Source organism: Rattus rattus, chromosome 1, assembly GCF_011064425.1.
Source record: "Rattus rattus isolate New Zealand chromosome 1, Rrattus_CSIRO_v1, whole genome shotgun sequence".
Taxonomy (NCBI): Eukaryota; Metazoa; Chordata; class Mammalia; order Rodentia; family Muridae; genus Rattus; species Rattus rattus.
The window spans coordinates 127,136,116-127,147,237 of record NC_046154.1 but is presented as its reverse complement, the minus strand read 5'-3'; the positions used below and the strand labels follow the sequence as shown (position 1 = coordinate 127,147,237).

The following is an 11,122-nucleotide window of genomic DNA, read 5'->3' as shown; positions in this document are numbered from 1 at the left end:
TTGTCTCACTGTGAATATATATATATATATGTACATATACACAATGGCATGTGAATCAAAATATATGTATGCTTTTATTTTTCAATTGTAGTATTAATATTTGAAGTTATTATTGAACAGTGTATGTTGAATGATAACATGCATTTTGCTAGTTTTTCTTTATTTCTTTGTTTGTACTGTATTTTTGTTTTTTGTCTTCATTTGTATTTAAGTAGTTATGGCTTAGGTCTAGAGTGGCACCATTGAGCGAATGATCCTTACTGAAGTTTTGTGGCCCAACGAGGATGGGACAACAGGGACACAGGTGTGGGTCTGCATCAGACTTAGCCAAAAAAAAAATGTGCAGATTTACAAAAGATTTTACCCTTCATAGTTTCTTTTCATTTTTTTTTTACTTCTTAAAATTTTTTGTAGAAGAAAATATTTGTATTTTGATGAAACATAATATATAATTTGAAATTCTTGTAGTTCTTTTGTATGATATTCTCAGGCTTCTTTAGTTTGGTGGTTTGTTACTTTTGTGAGGTACTGAGGATTTCATCTGTGGACTTCTGTTTATTGCCAAGCTTTCTACAAACAAGTTAAATCTCTGTGTTCAGTCAGAAAGCAGTTTTCGATAGAAGTAGTTTACTGTTTACATAAAATGTCACACTTTGCATATTTTTCTAACATTTGATTCCAAGTATTTTCTGATAAAATCAAGTATGCATTTTGTTAGTTTTAATGTGAATATTTAAATAAATATCTATTGCCCTTGTTGGGAAGTCTAACACTAAGTAATGTCAGGATATCTATTTTCAAGTCTAGTTAATAAAATGTCAAATCTCACACAGAGCTCTGTATGTACAAACACATATATTAGCATAAACTCACACAGATACATATAAGTAAAATAATTATCTTTAAATTACCTTTCCTCCGGGTTTAGAAAGACAAGTACCTCTAATTTTGCAAGTACTCTCATCTCCTAATGCACTTAGAGACATAAGTATAGGAGAAAATGTCTTAGCTGGGCTCTCTGCTCTTCCCTGTTCCAGAGACAGCCGCATCTTCTCCTGCAGTGCCAGCCTCGTCTCATAGACAAGATGGTGAAGGTTGGTGTGAATGGATTTGGCCATATTGGGCGCCTGGTTACCACGGCTGCCTTCTGATCTGTGTCTGGCAAAGTGGACATTGTTGCCATCATCGACCCCATCATAGACCTCAACTACATGGTCTACATGTTCCAGTATGACTCTACCCATGGCAAGTTCAGCAGCACAGTCAAGGCTGAAATGGGAAGCTTGTCATCAGCAGGGAAGCCATCACCATCTTCCAGGGCAGAGATCCCCACTAACATCAAATGGGGTGACGCTGGTGCTGATTATGTCGTGGAGTCTACTGGTGTCTTCACCACCATGGAGAATGCTGGGGCTCACTTGAAGGGTGGGGCCAAAAGGGTCATCATCTCTGCCCCTTCAGCCGATGCCCCCATGTTTGTGATGGGTGTGAACCACGAGAAATATGACAACTCCCTCAAGATTGTCAGCAATGCATCCTGCACAACCAACTGCTTAGCCCCCCTGCTCAAGGTCATTCATGACAACTTTGGCATCGTGGAAGGGCTCATGACCACACTGCATGCCATCACTGCCACTCAGAAGACTGTGGATGGCCCCTGTGGAAAGTTGTGGAGTGATGGCCGTGGGTCAGCCCAGAACATCATCCCTGCGTCCACTGGTGCTGCCAAGGCTGTGGGCAAGGTCATCCCATAGCTGAATGGGAAATTCACTGGCATGGCCTCCCTGTTCCTACCACCAATGTATCCTCTGTGGATCTGACATGCCACCTGGAGAAACCTGCCATGATGATATCAAGAAGGTGGTGAAGCAGGTGTCTTAGGGCCGACTAAAGGGCATCCTGGGCTACACTGAGGACCAGGTTGTCTCCTGCAACTTCAACAGCAACCCCCACTCTTCCACCTTTGATGCTGGGGCTGGCATTGCTCTCAATGACAACTTTGTAAAGTTCATTTCCTGGTATGAAAATGAATACAGCTATAGCAACAGGGTGGTGGACTTCATGCTTACATGGCCTCCAAGGAGTAAGAAACCCTGGACCACCCACCCCAGCCCAGCAAGGATACTGAGAGCAAGAAAGAGGCCCTCATTTGCTGAGGAGTCCCCATCCCAACTCAGCCCCCAACACTGAGCATCTCCCTCACAATTCCATCCCAGATCCCATAATAACAGGAGAGGCCTAGGGAGCCCTCCCTTCTCTCTTGAATACCATCAATAAAGTTGGCTGCACGCCCCCAAAAATAGTTCTAGCTGTTTTAATGTAGTAGTTTTTGATTGTGTGTGTGTGTGTGTGTGTGTGTGTATCTATGTGTCTGTTTGTGTCTGTGTGCCTATATCTGTGAGTACTAACAGATATGAACTAGTGTATAGATGTTTTTAATTGAGTTTATGTTAAGAGCAACTTCATGCCAAATGTATTTAAACATTCATATATTTTATGCAATGTCAGCAGGTAATTCAATTAGATTTATTACTGTTGTTATCCTATTATAAAGGTAATATATTTATTTTAATCATGTGTTCAATATCAGCCCAAATGTCATAAAGTTGTTATGAACCATTCAGCTGTTGTCATAGTGTTATTTGAATGTGTATAATATATATTTATTTTTAAATGCAAAAATTACTGCAAAAAGTATGAAATAGAACATCAACCTTCATCAAAATACCCCCTCTAAGCTGGGAAAGGTGTGAACTGGAATGGTTTTCAAGACACACATGATCATAGACAAAGTTCAAGCATGTAACAAGCCAGTAACAAAGATATACTAAAAGTAAAACACTAAGATTTTATGTGCTTTCAAAATTTTGATTATTTTCGTTTAGTCATATTAGCTTGTTTACTTGGTACTTATGAAAATGTGATGCTGATGAGTGCTGATTACTAAAAAGAAAAGCAATCTGTTTATTTCTATTTGTCTTCATACACATTATTTTTAAGTAGATCTTTGTTAACAAATTTTGCTGCCTGATATAAAAGCACTAACTTGTACTTTAATTATATTTTTCAAAAATGCAAATACATACCAGGCTTAATTCAACAGCTGTATGTCTAATAAAATGAACTTCTATTTGTCTAGGATATATTTTGACATAATAAAAAGTTAGTAAAATTCTATTCAAATACATTATGTGACAAACTTAATTATCTAAAAGTAGTTGTGAATATTGAGTATCCAAAGATGAAACTTTATGTGTATGATCAATAATAAAAGCTGAACTTATTATATCAATAAAGATGTCCAGAACTATAAATGTCAATTTGATTACAAGCATTTAAATTTCAATTGGCCTCACCATATACTACATCAATAAATGACCTGAAATTGTATGAATTTAATTAAGCATCCTAATTGAATAAACTAATCACATACTTCTTTTTTGGAATCACATAGATGGAACATAGATAATCATGTTTAATTGAATAAAACCACAACAACAATAAAAACAATAAATTTTTGAAAGTGAACAGCCTACCTTAGATTTCTTACTAATCTCAGGAGAAAGTTGTTTGAGACAGGCTATTTGTATTTAGAAAATATGGTTGGCTGCACTGTGTGAATGATCTCTTCCTCAGTAATGATGGTCATTTATCTGTTTATTGTAGTAGTAAGAGACTAATTAATAGTTAAATGATAACTAATTCAAGGCAGTGAAATGAAAAAAGTACTATCTACTTAATTGAGATATGGGGAAGATTAAGGTAATATGTCAAAAATAACTTGGAAAACATTTTACAAAATCTAAATATGTGTTACTTTTACCAATTTCCACTTAGCTTATAAATATTAAATTCTAGTTGTGTTAAGTTTCGTTTTACAATTTTTAAAATATTGATTTCTGTTGCAGATTGCTGTCATCTAACTTTTATTATACATGTCTTTCATTTGTATGACTGATTTCTTTTAAGATTTTTTTTTGAGAATATTCTGAAAGGTACCTATTCTCTGATTGAATTCTTAATCCATTTGTCATTTGGATATAGGAAGGCTACTGATTTCCTCTGTTAATTTTATCCTGCTACTTTGCTGAAAATGATTATCACCTATAGATGTTTTCTGATGGAGTCTTGTGTTTTACATATATAAACTTATATGGTGTGCTAATAATTTGATTCTGACTTCTTTCTCTTCTTTTTGTGCCTCCTTGATCACTTTTAATTTTTCTCATTGTTCCTGATAAAATTTTAATCATTATAATAAACAGTAGTTTAAAATATTTATCTTGTTTCACTGTTTATCATAATATTGGCTATGAACTTCTGTATTACCTTTATCATATTGAGGAAAGTCTTCTGGTTTACTATATTCTTCATTGTTTTTAACATAAAGTAATTTGAGATTTTGTTAAATACTTTTCTGTATTAAATAAAATGATCAGATGCCTTTTTTTTCCTTTGAGTCAATTTTTGTAGCATTTATTGATTTACATATATAGTGCCAAATTTGTATCTTCGAGAAGTAGCTGACTTGACCATGAAGAAAAGATCTATTAAATGTGTTCTTGAATTTGATTTTCAAGTATTTTAATGAGAATTTTTGTACATACATTTTCATCAGAGATATTGATTTATAATTTTACAATTTCCTTTTTGTTGATGCTGTTTCTTTGTCTTATTTTGCATTAATGCAATGCTGGCTTTATAGAATTTGAAATATTCTTGCACATTCTATTTATGCAATAATTTTAGGAATATTCATTGGTGTTATTTTTTGAAGATCTGGTAATACTCTAAACAGAATCATTCTGGCCGTGATAATTTCTTTGAAGATTTTTAATTACTACTTCTAGTTCATTGGATGTCAAAGACCTATTTAAATTACTCATTTCCTTCTTTGAACTTTGGTCAGTCTCACATATCTAGACATTTATCCATTCCCTTAATATTTTCCAGCTTGGTGTAAAATGGATTTTAAAAATATGTCCTTATGATTCTCTATTTCTTTTGTGTCTGTTGTAACACTTCTGTTTTCTCTTATTTTACTAATTAGGTTCCTATAGTTTTCTTTCTTCTTCATTTTTTTTCCTTTTTATTTTTCTTTTTAGTTTATTTTCTCTCTGATACTGTAGATCTAAACACTTCTATCTTCCTCCTCCTCAAGAATATCCTCATCCTCTCTTCCCAGATCCCTCCTCATGTCTTTTCAGAAAATGGATAGCTCAGGTATATCAACCAAATTCAGTGGCATTTCTAAAACTTACTAGATTTCTTTTATTCCTAAACCATCTCACTTATGTTGTAGATACTTATAATTTCATGTTAACAAACATGTACACTCTAGAATTCACATTTGAATAAAAACATGAAATATTTGTCCTTCTAAGTACAGACAAGGATATGATAAAATTTTCAGGGTGCCATTGAACTTACTAATATATAGACTGAGCAGACCTTGAATTTAAAATTTGCCTACCACTGTCCTCTGAGTAATTAGTATTATAATCTTTTTTTAAATTGAGTCTTAAAGTTACTCCAGGATTTCTAAACAATATTCTAAATATTATTTATTTTTATACAGATATATTGACTTATAGTAGATGAATTAATCATTAGATTAAACTTATTCCATTAGTATATACATTGTAAACATAAATATTACACTATATTGACCCATATATATATGGAAAATTAGATACAGTGTAATAATTTCATTTACATATACAATGCCAAATAATATTAATCCAGTTGTGTATCCATACCACTTTAAATATTGTAATATTTTGTCAACATTATTCAAGTATTATATTCCAGTTCAGTTTTGTAAAATCAATATTCAATGCTTACATTTACAAGATTATACAAAATCATTCATAATTGAGACACATAGGATACTATAATTACATTTGCAATTTTATTATTTTTGTTATATTGCGGTGTTTACTATTTAACTTTTACTTGACTTACTTAAATACCTCAAAATTATATTAAATTTGCCAAATCTGTGAAAGCCTATTTTTATTAAATAATATTTTTTCTTTTATTGTATATTTTCTTTAATTAGACTTCAAATGTTATCCTCTTTCTTTTTTTCCCTTCCAGGAACCCCTATCATATCCCCCATCCCCATACTTCTATGAGGATGTTCTGCCACCCACCCATGAACTCCCTCTCTCCTCCCCACCCTGCTGTTCTCCTATACTGGGTCATCAGGCCTTCACAGGATCAAGGTCCTCTTCTCCCATTGATGTGCATTAAGGCTACATATTCAACTAGAGCTATCAGTCACTTTGCTCTTTTTGTTGCTGGTTTAGTCTTTGAGGCTCTGAGTGCCCTAATTTGGTTGATGTTGTTGTTCTTCCTGTGGGTTTACCAAGGCCCTTCAGCTCCATCAATCTTTTCTCTAACTCTTTTTTTTTTTTTTTTTGGTTCTTTTTTTTGGAGCTGGGACCCGAACCCAGGGCCTTGCGCTTCCTGGGCCAGCATCCTGGGCTAAATCTAACCTTTTCTCTAACTCCCTCCATTGGGGACCCCTGTTCTTGGTCAATGATTAGCTGCAAAGCATTCCTCCTCTGTTTTTGTGGGGCTCTTGCAGAGCCTCTCAGAAGACAGCTATATCAGGCTCCTGTCAGCAAGCACTTCTAGGCATCCACAACAGTGTCTGGGTTTGGTGTCTGTATAAAGGAAAGATCCCCAGGTGGGGCAGTCTCTGAATGGTCTTTCCTTTAGGCTCTGCTCCACAATTTGTCTCCCTATTTCCTCCTGTGATTATTTTGTTCCCCTTTCTGAGAACTACTGAAGCATCCACACTTTAATCATTCTTGTATCTTGGGTATTCCAAGCTTGGGCTATTATCTACTTATCAGTGAGTACATATCATGTATGATTTTTTGTGACTGGATTACCTCACTCAAGATATTTTCTAGTTATATCCATTTGCCTAAAAATTTCATGGAGTCATTGCTTTTAATAGCTGTGTAGTACTCCATTGTCTAAATGTACCACATTTTCTGTATCCATTACTCTGTTGAAGGACATCTGGATTCTTTCCAGCTTTTTGCTCTAATAAATATGGCTGCTATGAACATAATGGAGCATTTGTCCTTGTATGTTGGAGCAACTTTTAGGTATATGCCCAGGAGTGGTTTAGCTGGGTCCTCAGGTAGTTCAATGTTCAATTTTTCTGAGGAACTACCAGACTGATTTCCAGAGTGGTTGCACCAGTTTGCAATCCTACCAACAATGAAAGAGTGTTCCTCTTTCTCTACATCCTCACCAGCATCTGCTGTCACCTGAGTTTCTGATTTTAGCCATTCTGACTAGTGTGAGGTGGAATTTTGATTTGCATTTCCCTGATGAGGAAGGATGTTGAACATTTCTTGAGGTGTTTCTCAGCCATTTGATATTCCTCAGCTGAGAATTATTTGTTTACCTCTGTACCCCATTTTTAATATGGTTATTTGACTCTAGTGTCTATCTTCTTGAGTTCCTTGTATGTATTGGAACTAGCCCTTGCTTAAATGTAGAATTGAAAAGATCTTTTCCTATTCTGTTGGTTGCCATTTTGTCCTGTTACCAGTGTCCTTTGTTTTACAGAAGCTTTGCAATTTTATGACATTTCATTTATTTATTCTTGATCATACATAAGCCACTGGTATTCTGTTCAGACATTTTCCACTCTGCCCATGTGTTCAAGGCTCTTTAAATTTCTTTTGTATTAGTTTCAATGTATCTGGTTTTATGAAGTTCTAGATCCCTTGGACTTTTGAGATTTGTACAAGATAAAATGGATTGGTTTGCATTCTTCTACATGCTGACTCAGTTGAATATTTCATTTTGTTGTTGTTTTTTTTCCAATGGATGGTTAGTTCATTTGTCAAAGATCAAGGATCATAGGTGTGTGGGTTCATTCTGGGGTTTCAAATCTTTTCCATTTATTTACCTGCCTGTCTCTGTACAATACCATGGATTTTATCTGAATTGTCCTCTAACACAGCTTAAGGACAGGGATGGTGACTCCCCTATCCTTTATTGTTGAGAATAGTTTTCGCTACCCTGAGCTTTTGCTATTCCACAAGAATTTGGAAATTGCTCTTTCTAACACTATGAAGAACTGAGTTATAATTTTTTGATCAGTGTGCATTGAATTTGTAGATTGCTTTTTTGGCAAGACCCTTTTACTATATATCACATAATGCATGAGCATGGGAGATCTTTCATCTTCAGTATCTTTCTTAATTTCTTCCTTGAGCTTTGAAGTTCTTTATCCTTTAGATTTTTTTGCCTTTCTTGATCAGAATAGAAATTTTTGTAACTAACATGACTATTGTGTGGTGTCATTTCTGTCTCTGTACCCTTGCCATGGGGATTTTTGCCTTGTGTATTGGTCTATAATACAACCGAAGTTGAGATGATTCCCCTGAGGTTCTTTTACTGATGAGAATAGTTTTCACTGTCCTAAGAATTTTGCTTTTCCAAATGAAATTTCAAGTTGCACTTTCTAATGCTATGAAGAATTCAGTTGGAATTTTGATGGGGATTGCATCAAATATGTAGATTACTTTGTTCCAGATGGCCATTTTTACTATATTACTCCCGCCAATCCATGAGCATGGGAGATTTTTCTATCTTCTGAGATCTTCTTCAATTTATTTCTTCAAAGACTTGAAGTTCTTGTCATACAGATCTTTTCTTGCTTGGTTAGAGTCACATAAATATTTTATATTGTTTTGTAGTTTAAATGAAGGATATCATTTCTAATTTTTTTGTCATCCTGTTTATCCTTTGGTAGAAGGCTGCTGATTTGTTTGGTTAATTTTATATAACCAACCACTTTTGCTGAAGTTTGTTTATCAGCTGTGGGAGTTCTCTGATGGGATTTCTGGGGTCACTTATGTACTATAGTATTATCTGCAAATAGTGACATTTTGACTACTTTCTAATTTGTATCCATTTGACCTCTTTTTGTTTTCTAATTGCTCTTGCTAGGACTTCAAGTACTATGTAGAATAGGTAGGGAGAAAGTGGGCAGCCTTTTCTAGTCGTGGATTTTAGTGGTATTGCTTCAAATATATCTTCATTTAGATTGATGTTTGCTACTGGTTTGCTGTATATTGTTTTTACTATGTTTAGGTATGGGCCTTGAATTCCTGATCTTTCCAAATCTTTTATCAAGAAGGAATGTTAAATTTTGTTAAATGCTTTCTCAGCATCTAATGAGATGAGCACATGTTATTTTTTCCCTCTAGTTTATCTAGTGGATTACATTGATGGATTTCCATACTTTGAACCCTCATTGAATCCCTAGGATGAAGCTTCCTTGGCAACCACAAACCAGTGAGTACACATGGAGAGACTCATTTTGACTCACATGACTCCAACCACATATGTAGAAGAGGATGGCTTTGTCCAGTATCAATAGGAGGAAAGTCCCTTGGTACTATAAAAGCTAGTTTCCCCAATGTACAGGATAATGCTAGGGCATGAGGTTACAGAATTGGGTGCATAGCAGATGGGATAGGGAAGGGTATGGGAAAGTGTGGAAAGGGGATAATATTGAAATGTAAATACATAAAATATTCAAGAAAAATAAAATTTAAATAAAAGAAAAAAAGAAAAAATTTCCTAAGAAAGATATTACAGAAATAACTCCTTTGAAGCAATGGCAAAGATAACAAATAGTTTGGCAATTTATATTGATACAGAATGACTCTAAATAAAGTACTAATTATCATTTCTAAATACATAATGAAATGTGCCTCTCATTTTAAGATGACATTACTATTGTAGGATGTAATTGAACTAATCTATATCTTGTGCAATAATATATAATAAATCTGTCTTTGAGACACAGAAACTGACAGCTATTATTTTTCTATTGCAATTAATATAAAATATGAAATGTATCTCATTTAGCTATTATTAGAGTTATATTTACAAAATAAATCATACTGATGCTTTTATATATTTATAGAGCACAAAATATAAATTTAGTCTCTTAAGCAAAAAATGCTTTCTTGTTAGGAATTAATTAGAAAGTCTTCAGACTTCCATATAACTTAGAATACCTAACAATTTTTACTTAAAAATTACACAAAATCTTGTTCGTAGTAGAGGGAAGAATTGCCTATATTTAAATGGAAAAAATCTAATCTCATGTTTAGAGCAGTGTTAACAAAAAATTTTAAATTGATTTGCAAATTTCTGAAAACAATTTTATTGTTGCATGAGGTAATGACAAAATGTCTGTAAACATATAGGAAAATGACATGAATTTGAAAGTGAGTATGGGGCATATGAGGGACTAAATGGAATAATATATTATTCATGTACAAAAGTCTTAAGATAAAAAAATTAAAAATGAATTTAGAAATAATGGCATGTTCAAAAAAATTAATCATGCCACCATTAGTTAACTATGTGTTTAAAAATGTTGCAAGGTGGACCTAATTAAGACAGTAAGGAAGTAAAGCAAAGAGAGACAGTGAGACAGAATGCTAGATTCTGGGGTTTAAGGGTTTTTGATGGCGAAAGAACATCCCTGAAGCTTGGTGTGATTAGCATATAAAACTGAACTAGGGGCCTGAGTTAATGCACAGAGCTAGACAGAAGGCATGGTTATTACATGTATCTAAGCATGGTTGCAGGCAGGGCTTCTGGTATTCAGCTGGACCAAGAAGGCTGATTTGGCTAATCACAATAGCAACAGTCTGTGTAGGGGAAGAATCTACAGATTATAAATATCCAGGAGGGCAAAAGCCCTGGTTCACATATTCTGCACATACTGTCAATACTCATAGTTACTCCCCTACATTTGAAGGCTTTTCCATGCCTCTAATTCTAATCCCATAGGAAATGTATTACTATTCCTCCATGAATCTAGGGTGCTAGCTCATCTGACATGGCTAAGTTGTGTCAACAGCACCCATTCACTTAGAATTTCACTCACTAGGGGATTTCTGTGCTCAATAAATAACTATTAATGTTTTGTTGGTGGTGGTATTGTTTTGGTTTTAAACAAATCATGGTTTGCTTTGTTTGTAATCTAACAGAAGAAAAATTTTCTACAAATAAAATAAGATGCTAGTAGTTTTGACTTCTTTCTTTTTCTTTTAAGTAGAGCTTG

General features: G+C 34.2%; 1 pseudogene; it reads left to right on the top strand.

Moving 5' to 3' along the window:
• The first annotated feature begins 1,274 nt into the window (after positions 1 to 1,274).
• LOC116902059 lies at positions 1,275 to 1,908 on the top strand (annotated as a pseudogene).
• Positions 1,909 to 11,122: the final 9,214 nt, after the last annotated feature.